The 17,747-nt window shown below is 35.4% G+C and overlaps 1 non-coding gene across 1 annotated transcript; it reads right to left on the minus strand.

The window, feature by feature from the left end:
* Positions 1-15,657: 15,657 nt before the first annotated feature.
* TRNAN-GUU (transfer RNA asparagine (anticodon GUU)) lies at positions 15,658-15,731 on the minus strand. Its single transcript has one exon. It is a non-coding gene; the product is annotated as a tRNA-Asn (tRNA).
* Positions 15,732-17,747: the final 2,016 nt, after the last annotated feature.

The raw sequence follows: 17,747 nt of genomic DNA on the forward strand, positions 1-17,747 counted from the left end.
ATAAAAGGATTTAATGTGCAAATTTTTTAGTTGATTTTAAATTTCTAAATTTTAGAGAAATAATTTAATAATTATTTTTGTTCAATGTAAAAGTCATTTTTAAAGGGTAAAAAAATGAATGATATTGCTATAAAAAATTATCATTTGTTGAAATATTTAGAAAAAAATGATGACAACTCGGTTAGAATAAAATTTGTCTATAAGTTCAATAACGTTTTCTATCAAACTATGTACACAAAGCAAATTGTAATCTTGGTGAGCCTAAGTTTTCTTTTCCTCGTAGAAATATTTTGTTTCCATTCTTGTGCGAGTCCTATATGTTAGGACTAATTTCATACGAGTTCAAAACATGGAAGGATTTAATATGTACTAAAATTTTAGTTAATTTAAATTCCTAAAAATTTGGAAAAGGTTAATGTAATGATTCAACCGGTCATTTTAACTTTTAGAACCCCGTTCCCTAAAATAAAACTTCATGTAGGTGCTTGTAATGAATTATGACTTGTGGGGATGGTTGGTTCGGGATTTGGAAGTGTTTGGGGTGAAACCGGAACATTTGGTTCCTTAAGTTGGCCTTAAAGTGCTAAGTTTGACTTCGGTCAATATTTTGAGAAAATAATCCCGGAATAGAATTTTGATGATTTTCAACAGCTCCGTATGGTAATTTTGGACTTAGAAGCGTGTTCAAAATTTTATTTGGAAGTCCGTAGTTAAATTAGGCTTGAAATGGCTAAAAACAAGAATTTAAGTTTGGAAGTTTGACCGATGAGTTGACTTTTTGATACCGGAGTCGGAATCCAATTTCGAAAATTTTTATAGCTCTATTATGTAATTTATGACTTGTGTGTAAAATTTGAGGTCAATCGGAGTTGATTTGATAGGTTCCGACATCGAATGTAGAAGTTGAAAACTTTTAGTTTCATTAAGCTTGAATTGGGGTATGATTCATAGTTTTAGCATTGTTTGGTGTGATTTAAAGGTTCGTATGATGTTTTAGGACTTGTTGGTATATTTGGTTGAGGTCCCGAGGGCCTCGGGTGAGTTTTGAATGGTTAACGGATCAAAAGTTATACTTAAAAAGCTGCTGCAATTTTTCCTTCTGCTGTATATTCTGGGCTATGATCGAACCTAGATATCGAGCCCACGATCGAGGCCTGAGTCGAAGTCAGGGGCGAGGCTCAGTATCGAAGCCACGATCGAAGGCAAGGCTCAAGGGCCAGGATCAAGACCCAAGATCGAACTTGATCGAGGCCATGACCATGTCCCAGGCTCGAGGCCTGATCGAGGCCATGACCAGCTCCCAAGATCGAGCTCCCAAGATCGAGCTCCTTGATCGAGCTCCCAAGATCGAGCTCCCTGAGATCGAGCTCCCGAGATCGAGCTCCCTGAGATCGAGCTCCCGAGATCGAGCTCCCTGAGATCGAGCTCCCCTGATCGAACTCCTTGATCAAACTGGACAGAGCTGTAAGTTATAAAAACAGAGGACATTCGTCTCATTTGCCATTTTTGACGAATTTGAGCTTGAGGAGAGGCGACTTTTATCAGATTTTCAAGGGAAAAATATTGGGGTAATTGATTCTAACTCGGATTTGGTCTACATATACAAGTATATCATTGTTTTTACCATAAATTAGTGTTTTGAGATTTAAATTTGGAAATTTTTTAGAAATCTCATAGAAACAAATTTTTGAGATTTCGGTATCGATTCGGAGTCGGATTTGAGTGAAACTGGTATGGTTGGACTCGTAATTGAATGGGTTATTGGATTTTGTAACTTTTTCTGAATTCCGAGACGTGACCCCCACGGACGAATTTTTAATTAATTTCGGGTTTTTTATTTAAAATATAGTATTTTCGTATAGAATTGATTCCTATATTTTTTAGTGATTGTATCGAATTATTTTGGATAGATTCAAGCGAGACAGAGTTGGATAATCGTGGAAAAGGCCTTATAGTGGATTAATTGGAACAAGACGAGGTAAGTCTCTTGTCTAATCTTGTGAGGGAGAAATTACCCCATAGGGATTAAATTGAATAATTGTTGCTAATTGCGGGGGCTACGTACGCACGAGGTGACGAGAGTCCGTGCATAGCTACTATTAATGCTAAAGTCCGGGTAGTTTAAGACTCAAAGCATGAATTACTTGTGTGAATTGTATTCTTTATTAATTAAAATAATTGATGTATATATTGTGAATTGTTATGAAAAGTAGAAAAATATGAAATTTTCATATGCTTAATTTTTGTTTAAATTAATTAATTATTAAAAGAAATTGTTCTCCTCCCAAATTTATCTTATAATAAATATACTCTCCTTCCGGAGGCACATAAGAAAATGTCCTCCTTTCTTGTGGAGCGGGCCGAACGCCTCGGCATGATAGATGCATCTATGGATCGCGTCGCACGTCCCTCGGCAGTGTACACGACACTCTGGATCGGGCCGTACGTCCTCGGCAGAAATCGTGCTTAATAATAATAATTACACGATACTTTAATAATTTATTTCAGCCTGTGAAGCTAATTAATATATTGGAAAATCTTTGAAATTTAATGAATTATTACGCTTGCTTGTTAAGGAATTAATTGTTACTCCTGTAAATGAGGTTTAATTAATAAATTAGAAATTATTTGAATTGAAAGAATTTAATTAATATATTGAGAATTGTTACATTTGAAGGAATTTGATTATTTCTACTGATTAAATAAATTATTGTAAATCATGTTGATTTAAATATCCTAGTTTTATTTCAGTTATTATTATTGACCCATAGTGAGTGTCAAAGTCGGCCATCTCGTCTCTACCACTTCGAGATTAGGCTTGATATTTACTGGGTACACGTTGTTTACGTACTCATACTACACTTGCTGCATTTTTTGTGCAGGATCTGAGACAGGTACTAGTGGAGGACCTATCATCACATACCCACGTCATCCCGAGGCATAGTGGTGAGCTGCCTTTCTGCAGCTACCAGTGTCTCTTCTTTTATTTATATTCTATCTATTTCATTTCAGACAGTATTTGAAATTTTGTATAATCTACTAGATGCTCATGCACTTGTGATACCAGGTCTTGGCACACACATTGGTAGAAGTTGGTATTTTATTATTTTCTTGGAATAAAAGTTTAACCAATGTACGTTTGACTTACTAGTTGGCTTGCCTAGCTGTAGTGTTGGGCGCCATCATGACCTATAGGTGAAATTGGATCGTGACAACATGGTATCAGAGCCTTAGGTTCACGTAGGTCTCACAAGTTATGAGCAGACCTAATAGAGTCTTGCGGATGGGTACGGAGACATTTATACTTATCTTAGAGAGGCTATAGGGTGTTAGGAAGTTACCTTTCTTCACATTCCATCGTGCAATTAATGTAGCACTAAAAATCCTTCTCTTATTCTCTCACAGATGGTGAAAACACGCTCTAATGAGATTCCAGACCAGGGAAGAGCTACTCCCCCAGTTGCTAGAGGCCGAGACAGAGGTCGAGGGAGGGCTCCAGGCCGTGGTAGAGGGCGAGGACGTCCTAGGACTGTTCCAGTTATGCCGCCAGTGGATCCAACAGAGAATCCCATTATTGAGGAGCAAGGTGATGTGCCTGTGGCAGAGCCAGCTCCAGTGGACTTCACATCTGCACCGGAATTTCAGGATATCATGGGTCGTATGCTGCGATTCATGGACAATATGACTCAGGCCAGTTTATTTCCGGCATACCCAGCCACATCTCAGGCGGGCGGGGGAGAACAGACCCCTACAGTGCAGGTTCATGGACAGGCAGCTGTTGTATATCAGACCCAGGGTGCACTACCCATGGGTGGAGTCCAGCTAGTGGCAGCAGCTACACCTGAGCCCAGGCCAGCTGTAGCCGCCGATCCTCAGAAACTATTGGACAGATAGACTAGACTACATCCTCCTGTCTTCGAGGGTGAGCGACATGAGGATCCACAGGATTTCATTGATTGTTGCAAGGATAGACTGTACAACATGAGGATATTGGAATCACATGGGGTTGATTTCGCTACTTTTCAACTAGAGGGTAGAGCCCGTAGATGGTGGCAGTCTTATGCTCTTGGCAGACCAGCAGATTCTCCTCCCATGACTTGGGACAGGTTCACCCGTATCTTCTTGGACAAGTATATTCCACCCTCCCAGAGGGAAGAGTTGCGGTTTTAGTTTGAGTAGCTCCAGTAGGGTTAGATGTCAGAGACTGATTATGAGGCGAGGTTTTCTGAATTATCTCGCCATGCACTAATGATACTCCCTACTGAGGCGGAGAGAGTGCGAAGGTTTGTAGCCGGTTTACATATAGGTATTCAGGCCATTATGGCTCGAGAGGTTGAGATGGGTACTTCTTATGAGCGAGTTGTGGATATAGCCCGGAGGATTGAGGGTGTACGTCAGCGGAGCCGAGAGCAGATTATGAGAGATAAGCGGTTCAGGTACTCTGAAGAGTTCAGAGGTGCTCCATCCGGGGGCAGAGGTCAGTTCGTGAGGAGGCAGTCCAGTAGACCCCCATATCCAGCACCACCACCTCCTCGAGGTGCTCCAGTACGACCTTATTTCAGTGTTATACCAGAGAGTTCTTATCGCCCACCAGCTATTCAGGGTTCTTTCTATGGGTATTCAGGTCCCCAGGGCCAGACACTTAGTCAATATCCCATCGCACCGAAGAGTTGTTATGAGTGCGAGGATCCCAGTCACATGCGGAGGTTTTGCCCCAAGCTTCGGGGTAGACCAGTACAACAGGGTCAGCAGCCTATGCTTACCAGAGAAGTTGCTCCACCAGTAGTCCGACCACCCAGAGGTGGAGGACATGTGGGTAGGGGCCATCCTAGAGGTGGAGGTCAGCCAGGCGGAGGCCAGACAGTTGGCGCTCCAACTCGGTTCTATGCTTTTCCGGATAGACCAGATGCAGAGGCCTCAGATGCCGTGATTACAGGTATTATTTCTGTTTGTGGCAAAGATGCCTCAGTATTATTTGATCCAGGATCTACGTATTCATATGTGTCATCTCTATTTGCTCCATTCCTGGGTGTTTCTCGTGAGTCCTTGAGTACTCATGTTTATGTGTCCACTCCTATGGGCGATTCTGTTGTTGTGAACTGGATCTACCGGTCTTGTATTATTACATTATGTGGTTATGAAACTATAGTAGATCTTCTATTGCTTGAGATGGCCGATTTTGAAATTATTCTGGGCATGGACTGGTTATCTCCATATCATGCTATTCTAAATTATCATGCCAAAACTGTTACCTTGGCTATTCCGGCATTGCCTAAGATGGAGTGGAAGGGTTCGCCTGTTAGTTCATTTAATCGAGTTATTTCTTTTATAAAGGCTCAACACATGGTTGAGAAGGGTTGTTTGGCTTATCTAGCCTATGTTCGGGATACTACTACAGAGACTCCGGCTATTGATTCAGTGCCTGTAGTTCGGGAGTTCCCTGATGTATTTCCGTTAGATCTTCCAGGTATGCCACATGATCGTGATATTGATTTCTGTATTGACCTGGCTTCAGATACCCAGCCTATATCTATCCCACCGTATCGCATGGCTCCAAAAGAATTGAAAGAACAGCTTGAAGAGTTACTAGCCAAAGGGTTTGTCAAACCGAGTGTATCGCCTTGGGGTACAGCAGTATTATTTGTGAAAAAGAAGGATGGAACAATGCGGATGTGTATTGATTATCGCCAATTGAACAAAGTCACTATTAAGAACAAGTACTCGTTGCCGCGTATTGATGATCTATTTGACCAGTTACAGGGTGCTAGGGTATTCTCTAAGATCGACTTGAGGTCGGGGTATCATCAGTTGATGATTCGGGATTCGGATGTTCTGAAGACTGCTTTTCGGACTAGATATTATCATTATGAGTTTCTGGTGATGTCCTTTGGTTTAACTAATGCCCCGACATCGTTTTATGGATCTGATGAACAGGGTATTCATGCCATATATTGATTCGTTTGTCATTGTCTTCATTGATGACATAGTAATCTATTCGCGCAGTAAGGAGGAACATGAGCAGCATATGAGAGCAGTGCTTCAGACATTGCGGGAACAAAAGTTATATGCTAAGTTCTCTAAATGTGAGTTTTGGCTAGAGTCTGTAGCATTTTGGGACATATTGTATCGGGCGAAGGTATTAAAGCTGATCCCAAAAAGATTGAGGCAGTTCAGAATTGGCATCGTCCCACTTCGGCGACTGAGATCAGGAGTTTTCTGGGTTTAGCAGGTTATTATCGTCGGTTCGTGGAAGGTTTTTCATCTATTGCAGCACCTTTGACCAAATTAACCCAGAAGGGTGTTCAGTTCCGATGGTCCAATGATTGTGAGTCAAGATTTCAGAAGCTCAAGACAACTGACTACAGCACCCGTGTTAGTGTTACCATCTGGTTCGGGAATATATACAGTGTATTGCGACGCGTCACGTGTTGGCTTAGGTTGTGTATTGATGCAGGAAAGGCGAGCATTTGCATATGTTTCACGTCAGCTGAAGCCCCACGAGAAGAATTATCCAGTACATGATTTGGAGTTAGCTGCGATTGTTCACGCTCTAAAGATTTTGAGGAATTATCTTTATGGGGTGTCTTGTGAAGTTTACACTGATCATTGCAGTTTGCAGTATTTGTTCAAGCAGATGGATCTAAATTTGAGGTAGCACAGATGGCTGGAGTTACTAAAAGATTATGATATTACTATCTTATATCATCCGGGCAAAGCAAATGTGGTTGCAGATGCCTTGAGCAGGAAGGCGGAGAGTATGTGTAGTTTGGCTTTCATTTCAGCAGAGGAAAGGCCATTAGCCTCAAATATTCAATCCTTGGCTAACAAACTTGTGAGGCTGGATATTTCAGAGGACAGCCCATTTCTTGCATGTGTGGTGGCCCAATCTTCACTATTTGAGCAGATCAAGGCTCGCCAGTATGATGACCCATACTTGATGGTTCTTCGTGAAACGGTACTACGAGGTGGTGCCAAGGAAGTTACTATTAGAGCGGATGGTATTCTGCGACTCCAGGATCGTCTATGTGTTCCTAATGTAGATGGACTGAGGAAAATGATCCTGGAAGAGGCACACAGTTCTCGGTATTCTATTCATCTAGGTGCTACTAAGATGTATTGTGACTTGAGGCAACATTATTGGTGGCGACGAATGAAAAAGGACATAGTTGAGTATGTATCTAGGTGTCTAAATTGCCAGCAAGTTAATTATGAGCACCAGAGGCCAGGTGGCCTACTTCAGCAGATGACTATACCAGAGTGGAAATGGGAACGAATTACTATGGACTTTGTAGTTGGGTTGCTGTGGACCTTGAGGAAGTTTGATGCAGTTTGGGTGATTGTTGACACGTTGACTAAGCCTGCACATTTTATTCCTGTTGTGACTACGTATACTTCAGAGAGGTTGGCCCAGATTTATATTTAGGAGATAGTTCGGTTGCACGGTGTGCCAATTTCCATCATATCAGATAGAGGTCATCAGTTTACTTCACATTTCTGGAGAGTAGTACAGAGTGAGTTGGGGACCCGTGTAGAGCTCAGCACAGCCTTTCATCCGCAGACCAATGGACAGTCAGAGAGGACAATTCAGATTTTGGAGGATATGCTTAGGGCATGTGTGATCGACTTTGGAGATCAGTGGGATCGTTTCCTGCCTTTGGCCGAGTTTGCTTATAATAATAGTTACCAATCCAGCATCGATATGGCTCCATTTGAGGCTTTATATAGTCGGCGATGTCATTCACCTATCGGATGGTTTGAGCCAGGTAAGGCTAAGTTATATGGTACTGATTTGGTAAGGGATGCCTTGGAAAAGGTAAAGTTGATTCAGGAGCGACTTCGTACAGCACCGTCCAGACAAAAGAGTTACGCGGATCAGAAAGCGCATGATATATCATTTATGGTAGGTGAAAAAGTTCTCTTGAAGGTTTCGCCGATGAAGGGAATTTTGAGATTCGGGAAGAAGGACAAGTTGATCCCAAGGTATATAGGCCCATTTAAGGTGTTGAAACGATTTGGGGAGGTTGCTTATGAGCTTGCATTGCCTCCCAGCCTATCGGGAGTTCATCCGATTTTTCACGTATCTATGCTCCGGAAGTATCATGCCGACCTATCACATGTGTTAGACTTCAGCACAGTTCAACTAGATAATAGCTTGGGTTATGAAGAGGAACCAATTGCCATTATTGATAAACAGGTTCGCCAGTTAAGGTCCAAGAGGATTTCTGCAGTAAAAGTCCAGTGGAGGGGCCAACCAGTCAAGGAAGTGACTTGGGAGGCCGAGGAAGACATGCGGAGCAGATATCCACACTTATTCAGCACTCCAGGTACAATTCTAAACCCGTTCGAGGACGAACGTTTATTTAAGAGGTGGAGAATGTAATGACCCAACCGGTCATTTTAACTTTTAGAACCTCGTTCCTTAAAATAAAACTTTCCGTAGGTTCTTATAATGAATTATGACTTGTGGGGATGGTTGGTTCGGAATTTGGAAGTGTTTGGGGTGAAACCGGAATACTTGGTTCCTTAAGTTGGCCTTAAAGTGCTAAGTTTGACTTCGGTCAACATTTTGAGAAAATGACTCCGGAATAGAATTTTGATGATTTTCAACAGCTCCGTATGGTGATTTTGGACTTAGAAGCGTGTTCGAAATTTTATTTGGAAGTCCGTAGTTAAATTAGGCTTGAAATGGCTAAAAACAAGAATTTAAGTTTGGAAGTTTGACCGATGAGTTGACTTTTTGATAACGGAGTTGGAATCCAATTCTGAAAATTTTTATAGCTCCGTTATATAATTTATGACTTGTGTGTAAAATTTGAGGTCAATCGGAGTTGATTTGATAGGTTCCGACATCGAATGTAGAAGTTGAAAACTTTTAGTTTCATTAAGCTTGAATTGGGGTATGATTCATGGTTTTAGCATTGTTTGGTGTGATTTAGAGGTTCGTATGATGTTTTAGGACTTGTTGGTATATTTGGTTGAGGTCCCGAGGGCCTCAGGTGAGTTTCGAATGGTTAACGGATCAAAAGTTATACTTAACAAGCTGCTGCAATTTTCCCTTCTGCTGTATATTCCGGGCTATGATTGAACCTAGATATCGAGCCCACGATCGAGGCCTGAGTCGAAGTCAGGGACGAGGCTCAGTATCGAAGCCATGATTGAAGTCAAGGCTAGAGGGCCAGGATCAAGACCCAAGATTGAACTTGATCGAGGCCATGACCATGTCCTAGGCTCGAGGTTTGATCGAGGCCATGACCAGCTCCCAAGATCGAGCTCCCAAGATCGAGCTCCTTGATCGAGCTCCCAAGATCGAGCTCCCTGAGATCGAGCTCCCCCTGATCGAGCTCCTTGATCGAACTGGACAGAGCTGTAAGTTATAAAAATAGAGGACATTCGTCTCATTTGCCATTTTTGACGAACTTGAGCTTGAGCAGAGGCGACTTTTGTCAGATTTTCAAGGGAAAAACATTGGGGTAAGTGATTCTAACTCGGATTTGGTCTACATATATAAGTATATCATTGTTTTCACCATAAATTAATGTTTTGAGATTTAAATTTGGGAAATTTTTAGAAATCTCATAGAAACGAATTTTTGAGATTTTGGTATCGATTCGGAGTCGGATTTGAGTGAAACTGGTATAGTTGGACTCGTAATTGAATGGGTTGTCGAATTTCGTAACTTTTGTCGGATTCCAAGATGTGAGCCCCACAGACGAATTTTTAATTAATTTCGGAATTTTTATTTTAAAATGTAGTATTTTCTTATAGAATTGATTCCTATAATTTTTAGTGATTGTATCGAATTATTTTGGATAGATTCGAGCCAGACAGAGTTGGATAATCGTGGAAAAGGCCTTATAATGGATTAATTGGAGCAAGACGAGGTAAGTCTCTTGTCTAATCTTGTGAGGGAGAAATTACCCCATAGGGATTAAATTGAATAATTATTGCTAATTGCGAGGGCTACGTATGCACGAGGTGACGAGAGTCCATGCGTAGCTACTATTAATGCTAAAGTTCGGGTAGTTTAAGACTCAAAGCATGAATTACTTGTGTGAATTATATTCTTTATTAATTAAAATAATTGATGTATATATTGTGAATTGTTATGAAAAGTAGAAAAATATGAAATTTTCATATGCTTAATTTTTGTTTAAATCAATTAATTGTTAAAAGAAATTGTTCTCCTCCCAAATTTATCTTATAATAAATATACTCTCCTTCCGGAGGCACATAAGAAATTGTCCTCCTTTCTTGTGGAGCGGGCCGAACGCCTCGGCAGGATAGATGCATCTATGGATCGCGCCGCACGTCCCTCGGCAGTGTACACGACACTCTGGATCGGGCCGTACGTCCTCGGCAGAAATCGTGCTTAATAATAATAATTACACGATACTTTAATAATTTATTTCAGCTTATGAAGCTAATTAATAAATTAAAAAATCTTTGAATTTAATGAATTATTACTCTTGCTTGTTAAGGAATTAATTGTTACTCCTGTAAATGAGGTTTAATTGATAAATTAAAAATTATTTAAATTGAAGGAATTTAATTAATATATTGAGAATTGTTACATTTGAAGGAATTTGATTATTTCTACTGATTAAATAAATTATTGTAAATTCTGTAAATCATGTTGATTTAAATATCCTAGTTTTATTTCAGTTATTATTATTGACACATAGTGAGTGTCAAAGTCGGCCATCTCGTCTCTACCACTTCGAGATTAGGCTTGATACTTACTGGGTACACGTTGTTTACGTACTCATACTACACTTGCTGCACTTTTTGTGCAGGATCTTAGACAAGTACTAGTGGATGACCTATCATCACATACCCACGTTATCCCGAGGTATAGTGGTGAGCTGCCTTTCTGCAGCTACCAGTGTCTCTTCTTATATTTATATTCTATCTATTTCATTTCAGACAGTATTTGAAGTTTTGTATAATCTACTAGATGCTCATGAACTTGTGACATCGGGTCTTGGCACACACATTGGTAGAAGTTGGTATTTTATTATTTTTTTGGAATAAAAGTTTAACCAATGTACGTTTGACTTACTAGTTGGCTTGCCTAGCTGTAGTGTTGGGCGCCATCACGACCTATAAGTGAAATTGGATTGTGACACTTAAATTACACTTTTGTCTAGTGTAAAATTTATTTTTAAATATCAAAAAAGGCAAACGACATTTAGCTAAGGATCCCGTGCTTTTAATATAGTACTAGTCTCTATATATGTGCTTTGCACGTAAATGTTTAGTCAATTATTCATATGAAGGAACAATAAATTCTTGTTGTCGATATTAATATCCCTCTTAAAAATTCAACATATAATTTTTCATGTGAGAAATCATAGCAACAAAGACAATCTATTATCTGAGATTGTATGTTTGTGTGCTTTATTTATCTTCTCCACGAAACACAAGTGTAACTAAAATTATTCTTATCCATATTTAAATACTTTCATCGTTTGACATTTAGTGTTAAATATTAAATAAATAAAATAATAATATAAGAAAGTAGATATTAACAGTGTACTCCGTAGATGCGATTATCAATTTATATTTATAAGTGATTGTATGTTGCCAGACAATAATAGTTTCATGCTACTTATAAAGATATTAGATATGGGGTGTCTCTCACTCAAATTTTATGTTTTTTACTCCTATAAAAGAGTTACATAGCGTAGTAATCCTTAATCCCAAAAATATCTAAAAATAACATAACCAAGTAGATTTGCATATCTCTTGAACTTGGTTTATGAATCATGTGTCCTGTTTTTTTTTGTTTTTTTTTTAACTTCGTAGCTAATTAGCAAATTTATGCTACGTACTTGATAATTTTTTCCTTTTTAATTAATCGTTTAATCTCCCTTTTAAGATTATATTAATAGTTAAATAGTAACATAACAAATCTAAAGCCATTTTTTCTCAACCATAACTCTCACAACAATCAAGCTTCCCAAACTCAAATCTGACCAACGATTTCTCAAATAAATTAAGTCATGAAAAAATAAAATTTCTTGATAAAATTTTTAAAAAAGTTTTGTTAAGTTCCATATCGAACCTATACAACAAATACATAAAACATTAACATTAAATAAAAAATTGACACAAAAATTTAACGTTGTAGCGCAAGTCCTCAAATCATTAGTCAAAGATATCTAAGATCTAATATCTAGCGTAAAAAGGAGGTGATTGAACAACGGAAGTGATGTCTTCATATTATCAACTTGAGATAGATACAATTTGCTTTTGCCAATCTCAACAATGAACTCAGTTATGAAATTATCTTAACAAAATCCCAAACCAAACTTAAATGCAAAGTTACCTTATCTAAGTTATGTCTACTCTTTCATACCTCTTGTGTATAGAGAGTAAAACTTAGAAAGTTGTCATGATTGAAAATCTAAACAAATCCAAGTACGGATTGAACCTTCTTTTTCTAATTAAAAATTGTTAGACATCAATGCTTCTTCGTTGCAGAAGCAACTTTTTGGAGGCTTTCTTGTACTTTTTTCAATTTAATAATAGTTGTTGAACGTTAATTATATTTTTCAAGGCTCGAATGCTACTATGGGCGACTGCTTCCTTCTCGTATTGGTACATAAAAAATTAATTTTGATCGAATTCACGTGATGGAAGAAATAATTAATTTAGTTGTCAGATAGTGATATTCCAATAAAAAGATACTACTCGGTAAAATAATTTGTGACCTTCATATAAAGGCAATAAGTGGTTCACAATGTTCTAGTCCAAGTGAAATTGCTTTGAAACTTCAACTCTACATTGGACACAAATTTTAGACTATTTAGAGTTTGTGTTCAAATTATATCTGGCTACAATATGGCTTCATTTTCCAACTAATTAAGCTTCTCGTTCTCCTAATTCTCACAAAATTTCATCTCTTTCTTCGATTATACTTTATTAAAATACAATCTTCAACATAAAATTTGGTCTTATTTACAAAAATCTTGGACTTTAATTGCAAGACTTTTACATTTTTGTACATTAATATTGTAGAGATATCTTATTAATTAAGGGTATATAAGTCGATCAATATTTCAAGGATATTTTAGTTGTTCAACATTTAGTATAAAACATTCGTGCTTTTATAATAATATATATAGATAATTACTTTACAAAATTTAAATAAGGAAAGTATTTATAAGTAAATTTTTATTTGGTTTTAAATTCTTAAAATTTAGGAGTTTATATATATATATATATATATATATATATATATATATATATATAAAAAAACCAAAATTTAATTAATTTTAAAGTCCTAAATATTAGGAGAATAATTAAATTACAATTATAACCAATACAAAATCTATTTTTAAAGAGTAAAAAAGGTGAATGATATTTCGTTAAGGTGCTTTGTGCTTTTAATATAGTACTAGTCTTAGGGTATGCGCTTTGCGCGTGTACCATATATCAATGAATATAAATTTTTAAAATTATATAAATATTATTAAATAATGTGTTTGAGTTATAAAATAGAATTTAAAAATATAAGCTCTTGAAAATGATGAATATTGATCCTATTTAGTCAACAAAAATAATTTTGATAGCTTAGTGATGTATTATTTATACTTCTTTTATATTAACTTCGGATGAAAATAATTATATAGGTAATATGTATCTCAGACAGGGCAAATAAATTATGTAGCTAAAGGGCAAATATTCGATTAGAATTTAGCTATAGGTTAGTGATGGGTTATCTAAAATATCCTATTAGCTATGAGATGAATTTCAAAGCTAATGGAGTATTTTTCTAAAAACATTTAACCAAAAAAGTCCTTTTCATCTAGTTAACGGAAATATGCATTAAAATAAATTAATGTATTGCCATGGAAACAAAGTGTTTTAATTTAGTATTTTTTGGTATGTATTCTAGGTAAAATCTTAAAGTCCTAAATATAAGGACTTCTTACTCAATTGAAATAAGAAAAAATTTTAAAATAATAAATCTGATTTATTTCTAAACACCTAAATATGAGCTAAGAGAATAATCAAATGATTATTTTGTCTAGTGTGAACTCTATTTTAAAAGGATAAAAAAGACGAACGACATTTTGCTAAAGGCATTCGTATTTTTAATATAGTATAGATAGATTTGTCAGAATTCTAATGATTGCCATAATTTTGCAAATTATGGTGGCCATATTTTTGTGCAATTGGCCAAAAACATTGTGATCAATCACAAGAATTTTTCGCATTGTGGCTGAAATTTTTCTGGTGATCGTTATGATTCATGGTGCTTGAAAATTTTGGTAATCGTCAAAATTCTTGATGCTTCAAAATTCTGACCAGTGCTATATAATTTTTACCATCGTGCTTTATAGTTCTGACACTGAGCTATATTTTCAAAACTTTTTTTAATGGGATCAAAATATAAAGGGAGCAGTGGTTAAAAAAAGGACCATCCAGCGTCATTTCTTTCTTGTTATTATAACTGATCTTGATATATAACTTGGGAACATGCCTTAAATATTTCTTTGCGCTCAATGTTTGTATTAAAATAATATAAATTTACCCTTAGTTCAAATATATTGAGCTCATAAAAGCTTGCACTAGTGTAACTGAAAATTCAATTTTCGAAACATTCACTTCAAACCAAAAGAGAGGGAAAAAAAAAGTAATGGAAGAGAGGATTTATCTATGAGTATGAAAAGTTAAAGCGTGAGCTAGCTATAGGACATACTAGAGGTGTCAATAGATATTTAAAACCGACTAAATCGACCGAATCGTACTGCACCAAACCGATTTTTAGGTTTTTTTAATAAAATCATAGGGTTTTATATAAATTTAAATCCGTACCGATAATTAGGGTAGATTTTTTATTTTATAAAAATAAATCGAAAAAAATACCGAACCATACCGAATAAATTTATGTGTGAAAAGTATATTAAAAATAATAAAGCATTAAATTTTTCCTTGGGCTTTGGAATTATGAAAATGTTTTACAAGCCAGCAAGTAATTAATATCAAAATCCTAATTCCCAAACCTATTATGCTATTCCTACTGAAACTAAATTATTTTCGGCATATTCACTAGCAAGACACAGTATTCTAGCGATTATGAGTTGCAAACTATAATGTATTGAATATGTTTCCTTTCGTATGATTTAGATTTATCTTTTTGAATATTTAATCTTCTATAAACTTTATTCTTGAGCCCGAACTTGGTTAATATCTTTATACTCGTGTGATTTATCTTTTCTTTGCTTAGTTTCTTTTACGCAGCTGTAGAGTAGTTGATGGATCTATACTTTGGTCATCTTTCATGTTTTCTTAATTTATCACAATTTAAACAGTAAAACTGTCTAGAGAGTTTTGCTAAGTCATATAAAAATATAGTATATGTTATTGCATTCTACTTTTACTAGTGACTTTTACATGACATTTAAAAAATATCGAAAATTAACCGTACCGATACTGAAGAGAAACCGACATGATTGAGACGGTTTTGAAAAATTTAATTGTGATTATCCATAATAGAATAACCGAAAATTTGGTAGAGTATAAATTTTATAAAATAATCGGTCGAACCTAACCATTGACAGTTTGACACCCCTAGGACATACCATATGCGCATTTACTATCAGATTAAACAAAAGAGGGAAATTTTAGGATTAAAAAAATAAAATTGGACGCTAGAAGGAGGGCTTGAACCTCCGACCTTGTGGTTAACAGCCACACGCTCTAACCAACTGAGCTATTCCAGCGCGGCCGCCAGTCAGTGCATATACAATTTATAAAGCTGTTAGAAGTTAGACATTCTCTTTCAAAAGTTTCCATTTTTTTAAAGAAGTAATTTAAAACAAAATTTAGGACTATCGTTTGTTAACTAAAAGGAAAATTAGAAATCCGTCTTGTCATTTTCTTCCTCAAGGTTTCTATATTTATTCATATTGAGTCAAAATCAAATCCAACTAAGTTAATTTCATTAATAATCATTGAACTAAAGGTCTATTGTATTCAGCAAAGTTAAAAAATACATGAATTATCCTTATATTATACGTAAAAGGAAATTTGTAGGAAATTCATCATTCCAACACCAAAAATTACAACGAACTGTCACGTAAGATAAAATTATCAAAAACTATCAAAAACGCATTGCACTTCATCCTTTACTAGATGAACAATGCCATGTAAATTACAAATAAGCGCGCCACAGGAATTTCTTTCTAGAAAATGTATTCCGACGTTTGATGGATAGTGAAAAATATTTTTTATTTTTTATTATAGATTGATAACAATGCTAGCAGATTTGATAGTGTCCAGATGAAACCTTTTAGTATATTAAAGATTGATAGTATTGTTTAAGTGTGATTGAAGTAGATTTGAAGTTATAGTAATAATTAAGCTAATGACTGCATCCCAAAGGTGAGAAAAATACGTTCTCTCATTTGGTAAAAGTAGTTTTTGATAACCAAACCGCATATGACAAAATATCAAAATGTGTTACAGATTTTTACCAACAGTACCCATAGCGTGCGGAGTTAATTTATGCTTGATTATTATATTAAAGTTCATCCATTTTGAATTGAAATTGTAGTCATTTATGCATGGTAATATTACTCCATCCGTTCCAATTTATGTGAACATGTTTGACTGAGCACAAAATTTAAGAAAAAATGAAGACTTTTAGAATTTGTGGTCCTAAACAATTCAAAAAGGGGCCAGAGTATTTGTGTGGTTATAAAAACTTCTCATTAAGGGCATAATTGTAAGTTTAAGCAAAATTATTTCCAAATTTAGAAAGGGGTCATTCTTTTTTGAACGGACCAAAAAGAAAATAGGTTCACATAAACTAGCACGGAGGTAGTAGTAATTAAAAGATGAAAATAATTGAGAGTTGAGACCACAGAGAGTGATTGCTTTACAAATCAATTGTATTAGAGAGATCATTGTGAGCACCTAATTTTTGACTATATTTGAATTTTTACAACCTTCTACTAGGTAAATATTTTTAGAAATTTAATATATATATTTTTTAGCTTTGTTACATTATTTATATATAGGTTAAGAATTAAAAATAATTTAAAAAGGTCACATTATTACTATTAGTATTTTTTTTATCTTTATCTTAAAAAAAAAAAACAATTTTTTTATTTAAAATTTTCGGATGGGAATAAAATAATAGAAAAATTAAAAGTATGGAATAAAAAATAAAAAGTAAAAGTAGGTGAAATTTTTTTTTAAAAAAAAAAGTAAAAGAAAGTGGAAAATTAAAAAAATAAAAGTAAAAGAATGTGAAAATTTTAAAAAATGAAATGTAAAAGAAAGATGAAATTAAAAAATAAAAGTAAAGGTAGCTGAATTTTTATTTAAAAAATAAGTAAAAGAAAGTGAAAATTAAAAAAAAAAAAGAAGGTAAAATAAGTGGAAATTAAAAAAAGAAAAGAAAATAAGTGGAAATTAAAAAAAGAAAATAAAATAAGTGGAAAAAAAAAAGTAAAGTATAAAAAGGTGGAAAATTTAAAAATAAAAGTAAAGGAAAGTAGGGAATTATTTATTTAAAAAAAAAATGAGAAGTGAGAATTCTTTTTAATTAAAGAATAATAAAATAATAAATAAAAAATCTGAAAAAATTTCGATTTTTCCCCTATAAATAGAAGAGAAATGTGAGAAGAAAAGGGGGATAAGAAAAAAAAAAAGGGAGGAAGGAATTGAGATAAATTGTTTTTTCTTCTTCTACGCTAAGAGAATTTCTACTCGTGTCATTATTTCTTCGTCTT

Source organism: Nicotiana tomentosiformis, chromosome 6 (genome assembly GCF_000390325.3).
Source record: "Nicotiana tomentosiformis chromosome 6, ASM39032v3, whole genome shotgun sequence".
Lineage (NCBI taxonomy): Eukaryota > Viridiplantae > Streptophyta > Magnoliopsida > Solanales > Solanaceae > Nicotiana > Nicotiana tomentosiformis.